The 21922-nt window shown below is 45.4% G+C and overlaps 1 protein-coding gene and 1 non-coding gene across 4 annotated transcripts in view; one reads left to right on the top strand and one right to left on the bottom strand.

Annotated features, from left to right (window-relative positions):
* OXR1 (oxidation resistance 1) overlaps positions 1–21922 on the bottom strand; it is a 235889-nt gene that overhangs the window by 196327 nt on the left and 17640 nt on the right. The gene's annotated exons all lie outside the window — the stretch shown is intronic.
* TRNAI-AAU (transfer RNA isoleucine (anticodon AAU)) lies at positions 8027–8104 on the top strand. The gene has a single exon. It is a non-coding gene; the product is annotated as a tRNA-Ile (tRNA).

Raw genomic sequence — 21922 nt, forward strand, 5'->3', positions numbered from 1 at the left:
GTCTCAGCTAATTTAAGGCATGGTTGGTTGTCTTCATGCACCACAACGGGCAGACAATTCTCTCCACAGATTTCCTCGACCAAACACACATAGAACTCCAGTTCTCTGCAAACCTCTGATAGCGCGCTGAACTCAGCTTCAGTAGATGAAAGCGCTATGAGACTTTGCTTCCGGGACCTCCACCCAATCACTGAGTCCCCAAACTTCACCACTAGGCCTGACACTGATTTGCGGTCCTCAAGGTTAGCCCAATCCGAATCCACCCAGGCGGTCAGCTTAACATCACCCTCAGCTGACATCTTGAGGCAAAAGTCTTTGGTATCTTGCAGGTAACGTAGCACCCGCTTAACACCATTCCAGGCTTGCACACTAGGACTTGAAGCCTCTCTACTGAGCAGATTGACAGCAAACGCTATGTCTGGTCTGCTCCACTGTGACAGATACAACAGACTACCCAGAGCTGACTGAAAGAGTTCAGTGTTTTCGAACACCACGCGTTCTACTTGCTGACACTCCTTCACGTACCCAGCCTCCATGGGTGATCTGGCACCTGCACAATCAGACATCCTGAACTTCTCAAGCAACTGCTCAATCTTACCTTTCTGGCGAAGCAAAAAGCTTCCATCACTTGCTCTTGTGATCTCTACGCCTAGATAGGACTTGACATCTCCAAGTTGCTTCAGCTTGAACCGCTTTCCAAGCTCCTTAGCAAACTTCTCCACCTGTTCACTTGTCCTTGCCATCAACAAGATGTCATCAACAAACACCTGGGCCACTTGCTGTTGCAAGCCTGAATCTCTAATGTAAAGACAACTGTCTGCAAGAGATCTCTTAAAACCTAGCTCTTCTAAGGCTTCATGTAGGCACATATTCCAATTCCTGGCAGATTGGCGCAATCCATAGATGGATTTGTGCAATCGCCACACGACGCCTGGCCCACTGACTTCAAACCCTGGAGGAGGAAGCATGTACAACTCCTCCTGGAGATCTGAGTTCAGGTAGGCGACATCTACATCAAAATGGTTCACCTTCCAACCTCTCTGTGCTGCTATTGCCAAAAGCATTCTCAAAGTCTCCGCCCTTGAGGTCGGCGAATAGACCTCTGTGAAGTGGACACCCCTCCTCTGTGTGAATCCACGGGCCACTAATCTCGCTTTGTACTGAGGTTCGCCTGCTTCTGTGGGTTTAAGACGGTAAACCCATCTGCAGCCAACAGCTTGCTGGTTAGCCGGCAGCTGTGTGAGTGAGAACACTCCAAGAGACTCCATTGAGTTCATCTCCTTCTGCATCGCCTCATGCCATTTGCTGGCTTCTTCCCGAGGCAACTTCTGAACATCCTCAAAGGATTCAGGTTCACATCTAGCCACACCAACCCAGACACTCGTGGCTTCATACCTTTCAGGTGGTTTCCCTTTGGTTGATCTTGCTGACCTCCTCAGCGTGAATTCTGGAACTGCGCCTGATTCACCTGGATCAACCCTCCTATCCTCTATGTCAGAATCATCCCCCTCTGACCTGCTGCGCCGTTTAGGGCAAACAGCTGGTTCTGCTGGCGAGGATGGTTCACTCCTTGGCTCAGACTTGACAGAGACCTGTGGAGGGGTCCTGGGACTCCCCTTTGGAGAGATACGGAGCCTCTCCCTTGGAGATCCCGGCTCTGGACTCTGTGGCTGTGGACTGTGCACATCAGCAACAGGTTCAGCCTCACCCTCTTCCTCTTCCTCATCTGAGTCTACCAGAACATCCGGATTTCCGTGAAGACGCTTCCACCCACTCTGCTCGCAAAACTCAGCACTGCCGCTAATAAGCAGCTTGGTCTGGTTGCCAGTAGGGTATGCAAAGCGCCACGCCTTTGAACCCGGCTCATAGCCCACAAAGATCATCTTCCTGGATCTTGGCTCACCTTTTCTGCGCATGGCCTTTGGAATCAGAACCCAAGCCGTAGACCCAAAAGTGCGCAGAAAATGCACTTTGGGCTGTTTCCCATGAAGCAGAAAATACGGTGTGTCCCCTACACTGGAATTGAACACTCTATTCTGCAGGAAACATGCTGTCCGATAACTCTCAGCCCAAAAGCGCTGTGGCAGACCCGAGTCTGCCAACATAGCATTCGCTGACTCCTGTAGCGTGCGAAACTTTGTCTCTGCAACCCCATTCTGTTGCGGAGAGTGGGGGGCCGTCAGTCGATGACTGATACCCTTCTGCCTGAAGAACGATTGCAGCGCAGAACCTGTAAACTCCCCCCCCCCCGATCAGATTGAAAGGAAATTACTTTAGTAGAGAACCGTAGCTCTACTGCTGTGATCCAATCCCTGATCAGTGCAGCTGCCTCTGACTTCTGTTGCAGCGCAAATATCCACGAATGTTTTGAAAAATCGTCAACCAGAAGCAGAACCCACTTAGATCCAGCTAACGAAGGTGTCGGCATGGGGCCCGACAAATCTGCATGGACAAGTTCAAAGGGTTTACTGGTTTTCCTCTCAGACCTGGGGTATGAGCAAGTCGTGACCTTTGATTGCTTACAGGCTTGACAATCTAGGTATTTGTCACATGCTTTGAACCTGCACCCAATGGTGTTGCCTGTGGCCTTCCTCACATATGACCACCCTACGTGTCCAAACCTCCTGTGCCATAAGTGTATGCAATCATGGTGTGGTGGGATATTAGCACACTGCCCTTGGGCGTCTTCAATGGACTCTCCACTAGCCCCATTTTCCACCAGCCCCATTTTCCCACCAGCCCCATCTTCTATGGGCATCTCAACCAGAAAGAGCGTGCCTTTTCGCTGGACACTGTAGACCTTCTTCCCATCCCTGAAAAAGGAACACAAATTGTTAGAAAACAGAACATCGAACCCAGCAGCCATAAGAGCTGGCACACTTAAAAGAGAGTGGGCAAGCTCTGGTACCACAAAAGCTTGCACCCAATGATCTATAAAAGAACAATACAAATAACCAGATTCAGTCAGTGGTCTTTGAGACCCATCAGCTAAAGTAACATAGCGTCCAGTTTTAACTGTCTTGCAGTTCCTCAGGAGCCCAGCAGATGTCACAAGACAATGCGAGGCACCTGAATCGATCACGAGAGATAAAGAGTGTCTCTGGCTGTTTTCCAAAGATGCCGTGGCGTTTCTCGCACTCCCATCTGTTGCCATGGCCACAGCCTCCTCCCGGCTGAGGCTTTTGCCTTTTCTCAGAGACGCCATCGCAGCTGTGAGGTGATAAGACGCCTTGTCTTTGTTTTTCTCCTGGCCTGCTGCTTTCCCACGTCTTTGCTGGGAACCGGCCCTGGGAACCTGCTTTGTTGACATTCCACGCCAGCCGGTGTCCTTGGCAGCCTGGGCCTCTAGCAGATGCTTCCCAGCGCTGTTGGACGTCGTCGCAAAGCACAAACAACTTTCAGAGCCTTTCGCTTTCTCAGAGCTCTTGGAATGGCCTGCCTGGCCTGCCCCCCCACTGCCTCTTGGGGTGCAGCCTGTGCCCTCTTCCACAGCTCTCAGCCGCTCTCCAGCACACAGACGTGTCGAAGCATGGAAACAGCTTCCCGGAACAGCCCCCTCTGGTCTGGCTCCCACTGTGGCCTGCCGTGCCGTCTTCAGTGCCTGCCACGCGACCCAGGGCTCGCTCCCTTGGCCCTCGGCTTCCTCCCGGCCCTTGGCTCCTGCTGAGCTTTCGCACAAACTCCTCAGCACCTGCCAAGCGGCCTGAGCCGTTTTAACGCCCTCCAGGTGGGGCAACAGCAAAGCATCCACACTTGCTTTCAGCAGGCAGAGCTCTCTCTGCTCTCTCTCACTCAGCAGAGCAGCAGCATGCATGGGTGGGGCCGGCTCCTTCTGGACTGGACTCCAGAGCCCTGTGGCCACAAACCACCCCCTTGTTCCTCTTGACCAGGCCTCCCAGTTGGCCCCATTCAGCCTCTCACCGGGGTAGCTCTCTTGGCTCTGCTGTGCCTGTGCAGCAGCCATTCTTCCTCCCCCAGGGGCTTCAGCGTACTCACAAGTTTGCCAGCAAGCCGGACTCTCGAAGCAGCCGTTCCTCCTGGCTCTTGGCTCCGCTCTCCGGCATCTCCCTTCTGGCAGGAGATCACTGCAACTCACCGCTGGCAGCCTCCTCCCTTCTCACACTTGTCAGGAAACACGTAACTCCCATAACCTCTGCGTGTAATAAAACCCCGGCGTCCAGTCACGCTTCCCTGCGTCGCTCTGCTGGAAGCTGACCTGGCCGGAGAGCAGAGTTGCAGCGGTCCTGGGTCCGTGTGAGATAAGGGATAAATCAAGTCCAGAGACAGTTCGGTTCTTATCTCTAGAAGCGTTTATTTACAAGCCATAAAACAGTCACACTCCATCGGAACTTGGTGACATTCTCAGCCGTGCTCCAAAAGCACATCCGCAGCCTCTGCTGCTTAGTGAGAAGTGAGAGCAAGTCTGGAAGCAGAGAGACGCTGTGCGTCACTGCTCTGCGACAAGCTCCTCCTCCTCTTCCCAGACACAGGACACCACGGAGTTCTGACCCTGTCAGTTCCAAACTCCACACATTGACGCACTAGCCTTCCCTCAAACATCCAATTGCCTAGTACTTTTCAACAGTATTAATGCAGGGAAGCTGTGCTGATGCAGAGGGCCTATATATATATATCAGCTTGGAGCACAATTAACTTCTAAGCTGCATCTTAAGCCTTTCTTCCAGAAGTGAGGATTTTTATTTGGGTGGGTGGGTGGGTGGGCGTCCAGATCACATTTACTAACTACTAACTAAAGTTATCTAAAATCTCTAAAAATTTGATGGTATCTAAAGTTTGTCAACAGTTGGTTGCAAAAACTTCTAACTGTTGTGTGGGATTTAATATCATTGTTTATTAGGGATTGTGTTTGTAAGCTTGTTAATATAATCTTCTTACACTGTGGCTTCCCTTTTATGAATTAATTATTTTGTGGCTTGCCGCATGTTCAGTTTAATCATGTATACTTCATCCTGCTAGGCAAGCCTTTACAATTATTTTTTTACCCCCAAACACTGCAGGGCTTTTCTGTCCTATTAGAGTCTCTCTTTTTTTATTAGTCTGATGTCCGTTCCCTCCAGTTTTTCATTTATGCGTGTATATTTCATATCTTGTGTTAGAAATATAAGTAAATGTTTAACCAATTTCAAGTGCAGTTACAGATCTCTCATAAATTTTAGCCACCTTCACTGGGCAACTGGGACTCGTATGTCGTATTCTGTCCTGAAACTTCTGGATAAAAGGTAAAGGACCCCTGACAGTTAAGTCCAGTCGCGAATAACTCTGGGGTTGTGGCGCTCATCTGGCTTTATTGGCCAAGGGAGCTGACATTTGTCTGCAGACAGTTTTTCTGGGTCATGTGGCCAGCCGCTTCTGGCGAACCAGAGCAGCACACGGAAACACCATTTACCTTCCCGCCAGAGCAGTGCCTATTTATCTACTTGCGCTTTGATGTGCTTTCGAACTGCTAGGTTGGCAGGAGCAGGGACTGAACAATGGAAGCTCACCCTGTCGCGGGGATTCAAACCGCCGACCTTCCAATTGGCAAGCCCGAGGCTCGGAGGTTTACATCACAGCGCCACCTGCGTCCCTTTGAGACTTCTGGATAGCATTGAACAAAACTCCACAAAGTTCTCATACACAGATTTATTGAAGATCACAAGGCACATGTAGAAATATTTACTCACATTCCAATAGGCTGTTCTTTGGCTCTGAATGAAAGTGGTTAGAAGCTTTTTATGAAGTTCTTTGTGTAGTTATGTAAGAATGAGTGAATTCGCCCATCTTCCTGGTATGCAAGATCACTGAAACAAAGGAGGAAGGGAGGTTTCTTCCCGCTATGGGAAGAGTCAATAAAAACTAGAATCTTGCTATGCCTACATTTCCCAACCTGACTTGAGGTCTAAAAAGGGGGAAAGGCACTATCTTTTCTGAAAGGGGAAGCATGGTTATTCCTTCTACCTAATACTCAGATTTGCTAATAACTGAACCCTGTGGGGGCAGAACACGTTGGATAATTAGGGTTGCCATATTTTGAAGAGCAGAAAAGAGGACACATTTGCCAACTTCTACTTTTAACTATGGATCTCTATGACAACTCTCATTTCACATACCTAAGAAAAAGAGGACATGTCCTGGAAAAAGAGGACATATGGCAACCCTAGCACCTGCTTACTGCTGCTCTGACTAGTCCCATTCTCAACACTGCACACACCAGCTTGCCATGCATGTTGACTTGGTTTGCTCCATGACATCCACCATGCATAGCATGAACATCTGGAGCATGTACAAGTTATATGCAAGCATGTACAGATCTTAACGCTGTATGCATGTGGTTGTAAACATAAGAGACCACAACACACAGGGGGTGGAGCCAAACATAGTAACATAGTCCAGCCCCCTGTTCTTACAGTGGCCAACTAGAGTGAGAGCACTGGTCCATCTAGAAAAGTATTGTGTATACCAGTGTTTCCCAAATTTGGGTCTCTAGCTGTTTTTGGACTATAACTCCCACCATCCCTAGCTATCAGGACCAGTGGTCAGGGATGATGGGAACTGTAGTCCAAAAACAGCTGGAAGACCACAGTTTCCCCATCACTGAAAATAAAATATGTAGCACATACGTAGTCTTTCAAAACGCTCATATCCAAGGCTTCAAGTAGCCCCTTGGGCTTAGTGGATTTTGTAGGGCAAGGGCCAAATTGATACATTTTACATTCTCCATTTAGAACCTAACAAAAAAAGGCAGTCATTTAATTAAATGATTCTGTTGATAATTACCACACATCCATAATTACAGAAAAGTGCCACAGCCTGTACATTTCAGCCATAAGTCTGTAATTATCAAATGCTATTTATAAATTTCCTATTTACAGGGGAAACTTCATGGGTTCCACATGGCCTATTCTGCAATATACAAAGGTGGATAAATTATAAATGTGAGCATCACTTATTAATTAAAATTTGAAGAATATCAATGTGTTGAACTTGTCCCTAGCCTGCGGAAGAATCTGCTTTAATAAACGGCAATACAATTCGTCTGACTATATTACAAAATGTCCATCTGCAGGAACTTTATTGCTGTAGCAGACTCCATTAAAAAGTAAATTGTCTAGTCACTGCACTTTTCTATAATTCATGTGCCACACATGAGCTAATTTGCAGGCTCACTCTTAGCACTTGTAACCTGGGCGGCCATTTCCAAACTTGGGCTTGTAGGATCACGCCGAAGAGAACCCACCTGGTCCAGTATCCTGTTCTTACAGCGGTCATCATGGCTGCTAGTCATTGACAGATGCATTGATGGAGGATAACACTGACACTCTTTTAAAGACCATCCCAAGTTGGTCACCATCACTACAGTTATACAAGCACATCTACTCCAGTCTCCAGCACTGAGAAAAGAGCACTGTCCTCTGACCGTCATTGGCCTTCATCTCATTATCAATATCATCATCATCATCACTGTCATCTTTATTAAATTTATTACCTTGTCCTTCACCAGCAGGTAATTAAAGGGCCGGTTGCAACTACAGTGGTACCTCTGGTTACAAACTTAATTCGTTTCGGAGGGCCGTTCTTAACCTGAAACCGTTCTTAACCTGAGGTACCACTTTAGCTAATGGGGCCTCCCGCTTCTGCCCGATTTCTGTTCTCATCCTGAGGTAAAGTTCTTAACCCGAGGTACTACTTCTGGGTTAGCGGAGTCTGTAACCCGAAGTGTTTGTAACCTGAGGTACCACTGTACTCAGAATTCAAGATTAAGAACAGATAAAACAGATTAAAGTCACAAGAACAGGGTGAAATCCATCTCAGGTGTCAAAAGAGTAAACAGCTGCATTGCCTCTTCAGCATTCGTTGAAAGCTGTTTGGTGAACAAGACAGACATACCTCTGAGGGGAGGGAACTCCACAGTTTAGGGGCTTCTCCTGGGCCAACCTCCACCCCCTGAACTTCTGAGGAAGGTGGAACTACCAAGATGCCCCCCTCTGCAGATCTTAATATCCAGGAGGGTCTGTAGGCAATATCAGGCTTATGTTATGGCTCAGTTGGTTAGAGCGTGGTGCTAATGACGCCAAGGCTGCAGGTTCGATTCCTGTATGAGGCAGCTGCAAATTCCTGCTTTGCAAGGGATTGGACTAGATAATCCTCAGGGTCTCTTCCCACTTAACATTCTAGGATTCTATTGTTTTAGCTAGAGATGAGCTAAAATTTATCAAAATGCACATTCTGAGAATTTACTCAGAGCATGCTATTTCTCACCACCCCAGGGGGGGAAAGTCCCTAGGAAAAAAGAAAGAAGCTGAACTATCACAGCCATTGTTAAAGGTGAGCTCCAAAGAACAAATGAACATATGAGAATTAAAAAAAAAAATCCCACTTTGGCATAAACATAGGAAGCTGTCTTACACCAAGTCAGACCACTGGTCCTTCTAGGTCTGTATTGCATACACTGGCTGGCAGCAGCTGTCCAGGGGGATTTCCTAGCCTTACCTGGAGCTGCTAGGGCTCAAATCTGGGAGCCTGTGCATGCAAAGCAAATAGGTCTATCACTGAGCTATGGCTCTTCCGCTCAATGGACTGGCAGCTGTGGGATTCAAACCCATATCCGTGAAGTGACTGAAGCCTCAAATCCAGTGCCTTAGAACATTCAAGTCATACTACAGAGTAAGCCTTCCACTGGTCATCTACATTCCCAAGTAGCTGACCTAAAGGTCCAAGAGGATGTTAAAGTGTGGGGCAAAAAGGGAAGGCAGAACTTGATCCTCCAGTTGTGTTCCTCCCTAGGAATGGAAATCTATTCATTCACTTTTCAAGCACAGCAGGAAAAGTAGGCAGTGGTGGAAGATAAAGGCAAAGAAGGACAAACATCACCTCTGTTCTTAACGCAAAGAGAATCACAGATCTCCAGAATCAAGAGGGGATACTGTGTACTAGTGTACTGTGATTTCATCCAGCTGGTTTGAGATTTTGCAATTTGAACAGAGCAACATGCTTTTGAAAAAAAATCAAACTGAACTTCAGCAAATGTGGAGACAGTGTACCCCCATGTGAGGAAAGGAGAGCTAATGAGGGACAGGGAGGGGGACATGCAAAAAAAAATCCCAGAGTTAATTTTTCCGCTAAACGACTTAGAATAATAAAAGCTACGGATGACTCATATATATGTAGGAGCACTATGACGGAAACGCAGACCTTATCAATGAAATTACTTTTGAACGCTATACGCTATAATGAATGGAAGCACTTTCTACCTCCAGCAAAGAGGTTATGAATAGATGCAAAATTGCACAGAGTGAATGAACTCTACTCATTATCTTCTGCCATTGAAGCTTTTGACACCGAAGCCGGCTAATAGGCTCACGCAGCTGATGTGCACTACGGAAACGTACGTGGTTCCAAGCGAGAGAAACAGAACGCCGAATATTCTCACAGCTATTCCTCCCACGCACTCTGCTTTTACTTTTACGCAATATGCCTTGTTAAAATTAAGATCCCACTAAGGGCAGGTTAACGCAGCCTAACTATTTCGGAGAAGCACGTTGCTGACCTCAGCTACCCAGCTCCAGTTTAAGAAACACTAAGGAATTGGGGGGGGGGGAATAGTTAGGATTTTAAATCCGTAATTCTGTTAGTCAAGTCACAAACTCCACTGCAGAGAACAGCAGCTGGAAGGTCTATAACACAGTTTAGTGTTTAGACTACAACTCCCATCATTCCTAACTAGCAAGACCAGTGGCCAGGGATGATGGGGATTGTAGTCCAAAAACAGCTGGAGACCCAAGCTTGGGAAACAACAGTATAATCCAAACCTGACTCTGTCCATCAGTTCCAATCCAGAGTCGTGGTGGCACCAGGGGAAGAAAATCAGGAGGGGGCACAGAAAGGGTATAATTCTAGGGGGAAGAATTGTGTCCCACATGCTAAGATCAATGTTAATGGCAGGAGTTCAGCAACTGCAGGGGGAGAGCTCCTTGTTTTCAGGGGGCACTTCCCCCCCCCCCACTGTGGTGCCAACCATGATCCACTAGCAAGAGAAATGTGTGGAAGGAACTGTGGGAAGGGACTGTGGGTTAGAAAGCATGTTTTTTATAAAGAAAGACGCAGATTCAATCCCTCCCGTCTCCTGTTAAAATAAAATGCCAGGCAGCTATTGATGTTGAAGACCTTGGTCTGAGGCAGTAGGGCAAGGCTGAGGAATCTCAAGCCTGGAGACTGAACACAGCCTTCCTCTCTCCTTCCTTGGCCACACCAATCACGGGCACCCTGCTCAAGTGCTTTTGCCCGGTGTGAATGTGTCCTTCAGCTCCGATAATACCACTTGCTTGCCATGATGAAGGATGGAGAAATGTGAGAAATTCATGTAAATAATTTCTGTGTGGCTGGAATATTGCATACTACTGAACAGGGATTAATAATTGCATCCACTCACCCGTTGCTTCTTGTGGTGGTCACCACTAATTCCCCTACTGTGGCAATGGGGTCACTTTCTTAGCGTGTCCCTCTTATAAACCAATTTCCTCATTAAGGTGCTTGTGTTTTGTTTTCTGAGCAGGGAAGGCCTTCATTTTAAGCCTAGAAATATGAAGGTTAAACGCAACATCCAAAAGATCGCTAGGAACAAGAGATATCCTTCTCTCTCATGCCTCATTTGTCAGCTACCCAAAATTGCCACGTTGGTACAGTTGGTGGCACAATGGAGCTATAATCTGGTCAAGTGAAGCAATTCCTTGTCTAAGGCCCAGTTCCTACACTCCACACATTGGTATGGGAGTAATAGCATGTCACTAAAACAACAATAGGTGGGACGCAGATGGCGCTTTGGGTTAAACCACAGAGCCTAGGACTTGCTGATCAGAAGGTCGGCAGTTCGAATCCCTGCGACGGGGTGAGCTCCCGTTGCTCGGTCCCTGCTGCTGCCAACCTAGCAGTTCGAAAGCATGTCAAAGTGCAAGTAGATAAATAGGTACCGCTCCGGCAGGAAGGTAAACGGTGTTTCCGTGCACTGCTCTGGTTCACCAGAAGCAGCTTAGTCATGCTGGCTACATGACCCGGAAGCTGTACGCCGGCTCCCTTGGTCAATAAAGCGAGATGAGTGCCGCAACCCCAGAGTCGGTCATGGCTGGACCTAATGGTCAGGGGTCCCTTTACCTTTACCTTTAAAACAACAATAAACAAACAAACATGTAGCAAGGAAGACTGCATGAAACGCGCGAATCTCTCATGCACCAGAATAAAACAACAGAACTGCCATGTAGAAGCAACATTCACATCACTATGGTAAGACAGGAATTAGGTCTTATTAACTATTATTTCATTTTAAAAAACCAAGTGCTATAGCATTCATAAGAACATGTAGCAAGGCAAGGGAGAGATTTTACCTTCAAGGACACAAAGTAGCTGTGGGGCAGTTTAATGAAAGTTTGGTCAAGTCCTCTAAAAACCGCAAATTCTAAACTAGTCCCAGGCACTTCATCTTCCTCCCTGCCCCTTCATCCAATTGAATAAGAGAATTAGAAGAAAACCCCTTGGATACTTGTTAGTCATAACAAAGAATAAACTGTTGTGTTCCTTTTATATTGCTCACTTTTACACTGCTAAATTTTATTATGGCCGTAATTAACCATAGGCCTTGCAAGGCAATAAAAGGTGCAAAGAGAAATCAAGCTTTATTCCACTTTATTCCACTACATATTAAAGAATGATGTATGAACAGCTTTCACTAACTACAATTTATGAACAGCTCGGAGAACCACATACAAACCCTCTGATAACCTGTTTCATATATCTATTAAACCCAAGAAAAAGAAAATGAAATCAATAGAACTACACACCAAAGAGTAAATAGTTATTTTCCCTCCACTACACTCAAGCCGAGAACGGCTCCCACTTGCCTTTTAGCAAAATGAATTGCTCCAGTCAAGCACTTGGTTCTAGCCGAGATCCAAGTTTTCCCTTCGTTTCTATTGGGAGCCTTTTGGAGCACTTCTTGCAAAAGAAAAGAAATTAGGCATCGCTTAGGAGTTCTCATAAAAGCTGTGTAGCTTTCCTGGGTGCCAGTGGTAAAACCACAAGCTTGGGGCTAGACCAGCATTCCATTAAAAGAAACAATTGGTCCCCACCAGTGATATATATAATTTCAAGTCATTTTGCTGCGTAATACTCTTGGGCATTAATCTGTGGTCCAGTTCAGCTCAAAACCAAAGCTTAGAAAATGCAGCCCAATGCAGTCAAGCTGTTGTCATGCTTGCAGATCTGGGCCCCATCCACCCCATACTTTTGAAGCTGTATCATACCACTTTAAATAGTCACTGCAGCACTCTCACAAAGAACCCAGGGAACTGTAGTTTGTTAAGGGTGCTGAGAGTTACAGTTCCCAGAATTCCAGGGGGGAAATGATTGGTGGTTAAACCACTCTTAAGAACTGAAGTTCCGTGAAGGGAATGGGGTTCTCATAGCAACGATTGGCACCATTAACCAACTACAGTTCTCAGGATTCTTTGACAGAAGACATGCTTCTTTAAAGTGGAATGAAACTGCTTTAAATGTATAGTGTAGACAGGGCCCTAGTGTGCTGGCACAAGGCAACTTCCTATGTTCAGTTCTGATCAAATGGAACTGTGTCCCATATTAGATGCTCCTAGCATCAGCATCTATGATGGTAATGGGTAGAGACCAGAGGACATGGCTTGCACGCTTAAAGTCCTAACTTTAATCCCTGGCATCTCTAGTTAAAAGGACCAAGTAGCAGGTGATGAGAAAGATCTAGGCCTGGAGAGCAGTACCAGGCAGTGTAGACTATTGGGCGAGATGGACAAACCTTCTGATCTGGTATAAGGCAGATTCTGATGAATATAGATTGAGAAAAGTCCAAATTGGAAGCATTCATAAGCTTCCAGAAATTCACCGTATGAGCAGAAGTATGGAATCAGCCAAGAAAAGCAAAATCTATCACTAATAAAAGATACAGTTGGTGTCCCTGGAGCATGCAGAAGAAGCAGTGTTTACATATGTAGATGTTACTGATTTACTTTTATCCTAGTTTGCCATGGAAACAATGAGAGTTCTAGATGAACCTAAACTTGTACACAAACATTTTTTCAAGAGACAAGCATGCACACGCGCAGCTCCAAAGTGCAACTTCTACATCTAGTGGCTGATCACTGAACGGCTTACGGTCACTGATAGCTAAGGCTTAAATCCCATTGAAGTCATTTGGCTTAAAACAGCCTAACTCCACAGTATTTCACTCCTTAGACTTACAGAATATGGGACAACGCTGCCAGAAATGTCACCAGCAGTTTTGATGTGCAATTATGCCAGTGATAGGTTGACATAAACATATAAATGCAAACAGTTTGCACTAATAGGAATAAAAGCCTCCAGTGCAAAATTGGAAGCTCTTAACTATTTCTGAAGGCTCAAAGGATGCATCACTTCTTCGCATCATTAAAAAATTATGAATACAACTGGTCTGAGAACTGTTTTTCTCTATTTATGGAGCTGAACTAAAGGAAACAGCATCCTTCCTGGTGCTTAAAGGTAAAGGGACCCCTGAACATTAGGTCCAGTCGTGGCCGACTCTGGGGTTGTGGCGCTCATCTTACTTTATTGGCCGAGGGAGCCAGCTTCCCGGTCATGTGGCCAGCATGACTAAGCCGCTTCTGGAGAACCAGAGCAGCACACGGAAACGCCGTTTACCTTCCCGCCGGAGCGGTACCTATTTATCTACTTGCACTTTGATGTGCTTTCGAACTGCTAGGTTGGCAGGAGCAGGGACCGAGCAACGGGAGCTCACCCCGTCGCGGGGATTCGAACTGCTGACCTTCTGATCGGCAAGTCCTAGGCTCTGTGGTTTAACCCACAGCTAAGAACATGAGAAAAGCTCTGCTGGATCAGGCCAATGGCCCATCTAGTCCAGCAACCTGTTTTTACAGAGGTCAACCAGAGGTCAACCAGAAGCCCATGGGAAGCAGGGCAAGGAGGGCAACTGCACTCTCCCCACTGAATAATAATAATACCTTTATTTTCAATGTACAACCTGTGCATGATGAAATTAACCAAGTCTCCCTCCCCTCCCCCCAGAGACACTCAATCTCATTGCACTCTGTGTGCTTGTCACACAACACAACAACCCTGAAAGTCAGCTGCACTATATTCTTTTCCGTTCAGCAGCCTAACAGCCCACAGATAGAAGCCTGTTGGTAGGACTGGTTATACTTCTATATCTCCTGCCCGAGGGTAGAAGATTAAAGAGGTGTGGCTGGGGCATGAATCGTCCCTGAGATTTTCTCTCACTCTCCTATAGCATCAATCCCTTGCGATGTCATCTAGTGGGCTTAGGGGACAGCCCATGATATCATGTGCTGTGTTCACCACCTTCTGTAAAGACTTTCTGTCCGTGGCTGTCATGCCAACGTACCACACTGTGATACAATATGAGAGGACACTTTCTACAGTGGTACCTCTGGTTACATACTTAATTCTTTCTGGAGGTCCGTACTTAACCTGAAACTGTTCTTAACCTGAAGCACCACTTTAGCTAATGGGGCCTCCCGCCGCTGCTGCCGCCGCGCGATTTCTGTTCTCATCCTGAAGCAAAGTTCTTAACCCAAGGTACTATTTCTGGGTTAGCGGAGTCTGCAACCTGAAGCATATGTAACCTGAAGTGCATGTAACCTGAGGTACATTGTGGACCAGTAGAAGGAGGTCATCAATTGTTGTTTAACATTGTTCTTTCGCAAGACCCTGAGGAAATGGCGTCTCTGTTAGGCCTACCTAACCACCTGAGTTATATTGTTTTTCCAAGTGAGGTCTTCACTAAGGTAAACTCCCAGGAATTTAAAGGAAGAGACTTCTGATTCCCAGCAAGTGGTATTCATAGAATCACAGAATTGTAGAGTTGGACCCCAATGGTCATCTAGACCAACCCACAGCAATGCAGGAATCCCAGCATCCACTTCAACAAAAGCATCCATGACAGGTGGCCATCCAACCTCTGCTTAAAAACCCACAAGAAAGGAAGGTCCGCAACCTCCCAAGGGAGACCGTTCCTCTGTTGAACTGCTCTTACTGTCAGAAAGTTCTTCCTGATGTTTAGTCATAGAATCATAGAATCATAGAGTTGGAAGAGACCACAAGGACCATCGAGTCCAACCCCCTGCCAAGCAGGAAACACCATCAGAGCACTCCTGACATATGGTTGTCAAGCCTCTGCTTAAAGACCTCCAAAGAAGGAGACTCCACCACACTCCTTGGCAGCAAATTCCACTGTCGAACAGCTCTTACTGTCAGGAAGTTCTTCCTAATGTTTAGGTGGAATCTTCTTTCTTGTAGTTTGGATCCATTGCTCCATGTCCGCTTCTCTGGAGCAGCAGAAAACAACCTTTCTCCCTCCTCTATGTGACATCCTTTTATATATTTGAACATGGCTATCATATCACCCCTTAACCTCCTCTTCTCCAGCCTAACATGCCCAGCTCCCTTAGCTGTTCCTCATAAGGCATCGTTTCCAGGCCTTTGACCATTTTGGTTGCCCTCCTCTGGACACGTTCCAGTTTGTCAGTGTCCTTCTTGAACTGTGGTGCCCAGAACTGGACACAGTACTCCAGGTGAGGTCTGACCAGAGCAGAATACAGTGGCACTATTACTTCCCTTGATCTAGATGCTATACTCCTATTGATGCAGCCCAGAATTGCATTGGCTTTTTTAGCTGCCGCGTCACATAGTTGGCTCATGTCAAGTTTGTGGTCAACCAAGACTCCTAGATCCTTTTCACATGTACTGCTCTAAAGCCAGGTGTCACCCATCTTGTATTTGTGCCTCTCATTTTTTTTGCCCAAGTGCAATACTTTACATTTCTCCCTGTTAAAATTCATCTTGTTTGTTTTGGCCCAGTTCTCTAATCTGTCAAGGTCGTTTTGAAGTGTGATCCTGTCCTCTGGGGTGTTAGCCACCCCTCCCAGTTTGGTGTCATCTGCAAATTTGATCAGGATGCCCTTGAGTCCATCATCCAAGTCGTTGATAAAGATGTTGAATAAGACCGGGCCCAAGACAGAACCCTGTGGCACCCCACTAGTCACTCTTCTCCAGGATGAAGAGGAACCATTGATGAGCACCCTTTGGGTTCGGTCAGTCAGCCAGTTACAAATCCATTGAGTGGGAGCATAGTCAAGACCGCATTTTACCAGCTTCTTTACAAGAATATCATGGGGCACCTTGTCAAATGCCTTGCTGAGATCAAGGTAGGCTACATCCACTGCGTTCCCTTCATCTACCAGGCTTGTAATTCTGCCAAAAAACGAGATCAGGTTAGTCTGACATGACTTATTTTTCATAAATCCATGCTGACTATTGGTGATCACAGCATTCCTTTCTAGGTGCTCACAGACTGTTTGCTTAATGATCTGCTCCAGAATCTTCCCTGGTATTGATGTCAGACTGACTGGGCGGTAATTATTTGGGTCCTCTCTTTTCCCCTTTTTGAAAATAGGGACAACATTTGCCCTCCTCCAGTCTGCCAGTCTCCTCCAGTCAGAATCTCCTTTCTTGTCACTTGAAGCCATTGGTTCAAGTCCTAACCTCCAGAGCAGGAGACAACATGCTTGCTCTACCTTCCGTGTGGCAGCCCTTGAGATATTTGAAGATGGCTATCATATCTCCTCTCAGTCTCCTCTTTTCCAAGCTAAACATACCCAGCTCCTCCAACCGTTCCTCATAAAGCTTGGTTTTGAGACCCTTGATCATCATGGTCAAACTCCTTTGCACACATTCCAGCTTGTCAACATCCTTCTTAAACTGACATATTCAGAGGCATAAAAGGAAAATGGACTCACGATATCTAGGTTTATCAAAAGTAGAAGGGTTGGGTATTATTCTAGAGTAAGAGTTTTGCCTGTGTTTTTAAAGCTGCTAGACAGAGAATTGGAAGTATTTTCTTTTTCTTTTCTTCTTACTTCTTTGTTTTCTTTATTTTAATTTTCAAGTTAAAAAATGCTTGATATTTGATGTTGGCCTATATATTGTCCTTTCTTTGTTTCTTTTTCATGCTTTAAAAATGAATCAGATGTACCATTTTATACAGGTTTACACTGAGTTGTTCTTGTTTGAATTTAAAGGCTGAGAGAGTACTCATAAGAGCAGCCCTTCATGGGAAGCTAAAAATGTTTCCTATTATGACTGTAAAAAAAACAACAACAACCACTTGCATATATTATGTTGCACACTTTAATTGAAGATGAAAAGTAGGCCTTTTTTGCAGAACTCAGTTGCTGAGCTACATAATATAGCTCTGTGCACCAGAGGCCACAAGCTCTGTCTGTTTACAAACAGGCAGATTAGGGCTCTGGTAACCTGCAGTCCTAAAAGCTCTTTACAAAGCAAGATTAACAGGAGGGTTTCTATTTATCATTGCGATGTGGTTATAAATGGCCTCCTGCTCAAAACATTGAAAACTGGGTTCCCTGTTTTCATCAGTACAAAATTACACAAGGGCTTACTGCACAGTTCACAGAACCATAGTCACTTGCTGTTACTACAGCAATTCTTGCCCAAAGCATGGAAAGCGTTCAAGCAACAGACGGGCAAAATTAACAAGTTTCCACCAGGCTTGGGGAAGGGGGGGGGGAATCAGCAATGACCTCAGGGAGAGCAACAAGCTAATAAATCTCTGTCACATATATATGTTATATGTTATTTATCTTCTGCCTCTTTTAGCCATGCAGGCTGTTCAGAGCAGCTTCCAGGTACAATAAAATATTAAAATCATACTAGAATCATAACTACTCCTGCAGCAATGCAACAGAAAAAACTAATATGTTGAGGAATGCTTTGGCTGAGTTGATGTTCTAAGCAAAATTCCAACTATTTCTCATTACATCTACAAGACTACAAGCCATGTTATTCCAACAGCCTTCTGTTGTGGGTTAAGTATTTAGTTCATTCTAGAGGTCCGTTCTTAACCTGAAACTGTTCTTAACCTGAAGCACCACTTTAGCTAATGGGGCCTCCTGCTGCCACCACGCTGCCGGAGCACAATTTCTGTTCTCATCCTGAAGCAAAGTTCTTAACCCCAGGTAATATTTCTGGGTTAGCGGAGTCTGTAACCTGAAGCGTATGTAACCTGAGTTACCACTGTACTGTAGAGTGGGAGAATCTAAAGCTCAAAGCTAAGAGTCCTGGGCAAACTTTGAAGGGAAGAGCAGTTACTCTTAGTGGTGGACAAAAAATATTTTCCCTCCAAAATCTATCAAGAGATAAGTCCCCCTTCTTTGTGGATGATACAAGGGCCATCTGTCATGGATGCTTTAGTTATGATTCCTGCATTGCAAGGGGTTGGGCTGGATGATCCTTGGGGTCCCTTTCAATTCTATACTAAGGGCAGCCCCACATAAAGTGCATTGCAGTAGTCATGCCTTGAGGTTGCCAATGCATGGACCGCTGTGGTCTGCCTGTCACAGTCCACGAATGGTTGCAGCTGGCATTATTATTATTTGTTTTTATTTATTAAATTTGTACATCACCCCTCATCCATAGATCTCAGGGAGGTTCACAATGTCAAATTACAATATTAAAAAGAGCATGAGAATACATAAGAAAAATAAGAAGAAAAACAAATAAAAATAACAAAAAAAACCAATAATCCCTCTCCCACAACAGCCAGAGCTGGTAAAAAAACACACTCTTGGCCACAGAGTTTACTTGGCCCTGTAGTGACATATTTGGGCCAGGAAGTACCCCCAGATTACCTACTTGCTCCTTCAGATGGAGTGCAACCTCACCCATGGCAGGCAGTGGACCTATCTGCCATATACAGGAACCACCCAACCACAAGATCTCTGCCTTTCCAGGATTCAAGGTCAGTTTATTGACCCTCATCCAGTTCAATATTGCATACAGGCACTGGTCCAGAGTTTGCACAGCCTCTCCTGACTCAGATGTAACTGAGAAAGAGAGTTGCATCTCATCAGCGTACTGATGGCACCTTGTTCCCAAACACCTAAACACAGCTCCCAGTGGTTTCCTATAGATGTTTAAGAGCAGTTGGGACAAAATAGTGCCATGTGGCACCCACCAAGCAAGTGGAGAGCACACTCCCAATGCAACTCTCTGGGCACCAACCCTACAGGTCAGAGATGGAGCCACCACACTACAGTGCTGCCAAAATGCATCCCACAGAATCAGTACGGAAGGATAACGTGGTCAGTGATGTTGAAAGCTGCTGAGAGGTCCAGCAGAAGGAAGCAGCAGGGCTGCACTTGCCCTGACCTTCTCTCTATAAAGGTCATGGGTTGGAATTGCAGTAATCATGGTACAGTGTATACTTGGAAATAAGCCATTCTGCTTATTCATTGGAGCTTAATCCTGCACAAGATTGGATTGAAGTCTTAATGTATCTTGTAACAAGGCTGCTCCAAATGCATTTATGGCCTTTAACCAATCCTGAAAGATTACAGCAAACCAATTGGCACCAAACGCGTGATTTTTAGCAGCACATTTGTCTGCAATACCAGTGTGACGTTCCAGCGCTGCTGTTCTGTTTAAAATGAAGCTGTTTTCAAAAACATCCTAGTAAAACAGGAAACTAATCATGAAGGAGCAGCAAATGCATCAATTTTGTGGATATTAATAATAATACCTTATAGCCCAATCTTCCACATGTATTCAGAAGTAAATCCTACCTATTTCAATCATGGGTGTAACCAAGATTTTTGTTAGGGGGGCAGGACTTTTGTTGGGGGGGCAGATTTTTGTTAGAGGGAAGAACCAGCGTGATTGGTCAGTTAGTTATTTCTATTGTTTTACATGATCTGGGGGGGCAGCTGCCCCCTACACGCATGAGTTCAATGGGGTTTAATCCCAGGTAAATACCGTATTTTTTGCACCATAACACTCACTTTTTTCCTCCTGAAAAGTAAGGGGAAATGTCTGTGCGTGTTATGGAGGGAATGCCCACGGGTGGCATGCCTATGGATTTTCCTCCTCTAAAAACTACGTGCGTGTTATGGTCGGGTGTGTGTTATAGAGCGAAAAATACGGTATGTATAGGCTTGCAGCATTAGCATGTAATTCCATGCATGCTTAACCAGGAGCAAGTCCCACTGAACTCAGTAGGCTTTACATCTGTGTAGATATACGAGAATTCTTTTCCTCAGCTCCTAGCACTGTATTCTTATAGGAGTTAAGCTCCCATGCTATTTATCTATGCTACATGTTGTATCTAACTTTTCACTTTATAGTCTCCCAAGAAGGGATTTCTATCCAAAATTAATCTCCTTTTGTGGGATGGTGGTGTCTTGCTTGCTACTGCTGTCTTAGGGTTTCTATTGAGCTATGATTTTACTGTAGAATTTTAATTGCATTTGGTTAGTTTTAAAATGTTTTTAGATTCATGTTGTAAATGCTGAACTTGAAGTGTACGTACCTCTGTCCTGGAATCTTGGGGTTGCTGTCATGGCTAAAAATTGGCCGCTGTTTCTTTAATGCTTAAAAACCTGGGTCAGCATGAGTCAGCGGCCTGCACCAGGTTGTATATATAGAGTGAGAAATGCTAGTTTGTGGTTGGGTTGGTTGGTTGGTTAGTGAAAGCTGGTAGTGTTGGGGTGTACAGTTGGTCAGTCGCTTTTGCAGAAAGACTTTTAAGAATAAAAGCAGAAAGGACTCTGCAAGGATACTCTTCTCGTGGACTCTTATGCCGACAAGGGTCCGAGGACCAGGAGAGGTGACAAAGGGAGGTCAGAACCCTTTCATTTTTTTACAGACACTGACAGTTGTATCCAATGCTGCTGTTCCGCTAGTAACACAGAGGGCTTTCCCCTCCCCTCCCCTTCACCCCCTGTGCACCCTCGAAATCTTCTACAGAAGGTAGGGGGATCCCCTGGAGCAGATTTTGAGGGCGCCCAGGGAGAGGGGGAAATCTCCTTGTGTGAGTAGAACACCATACACGCAGTCTTGAATGAAACCCTTAGTTCATATTTGCTAGTCTTGGAGCCAGGCAGAATTGCTGGTTTCAAGCGGAAAAGAATATGTTTTTTTCCTGTACTGTATTTGTTCATTACTGTTTGCTGTGGAGGTGCTCCTTTGTTATTCCACCCTTCAGAGAAGTGCATTTGCTGCTGGCCCAGAAAAAGGCCTTCACTGTGGTGGCACCATCTGTAGTGAAGCTACTCCCCATTCAGCCAAGACAGTTGTCGACACTATGGGTGTTTCAGCATCTCTTAAAGATACAGGTTTTTGCTGGTTTTGATTCCAGTATATGGTATCAATTTGCACTGGATCGCTTCTGTATGCTATTGTTTGTGGATTTTTGCCAATGATCCTCATCATTAGATTTGCTTTCACGGTTGCACCAAGTTGGCATTTTCATCAAGCTATCCACCATGACCCCAATATATCTGTTTTGGCTGGTCACTGCTAATACAGACACAATGAAGTTATAATTTTGAATGTTCTCTTCCATTTTAATTCCCAGTCACCCAGTTTGGAGAGAGATTTTTGGTGCTCCTTGCAATCTCTTTTTGTTTTCATTGCCCTATACCAGAGTTGGCCAGCATTATGGTATCAGCAGTTTTATTTTCCATCCCTTTCCTAACATGGAATTAACTTTTCAAAACAGCTGCCCACTGATTTGACATCTTCATTCAGCTACACATTACAACTCAGATTGTCGCACAGCCCTCAATGAGTGTAGCAAAACCCAACTGTTGGTGCATCTTCATCTAGAAAGCAGGTCATCGAAGATCTCCGTAAGGAATCTTCAGCACAATCGTTTATGAATATCATGGAACCTCTTTTGCGCCAACAAAATCTTCCACTGTTCAAAACAGGAAGGTTGCAAACAAATAGGCCAAGTAAAAATACTATAGAATGTTCTGTACCCTTCCTCCTCCGCCTAAGCATTTGCAAAGATTAACTTGGAAAAGAGGAC

Source organism: Podarcis raffonei, chromosome 7 (genome assembly GCF_027172205.1).
Source record: "Podarcis raffonei isolate rPodRaf1 chromosome 7, rPodRaf1.pri, whole genome shotgun sequence".
Taxonomy (NCBI): Eukaryota; Metazoa; Chordata; class Lepidosauria; order Squamata; family Lacertidae; genus Podarcis; species Podarcis raffonei.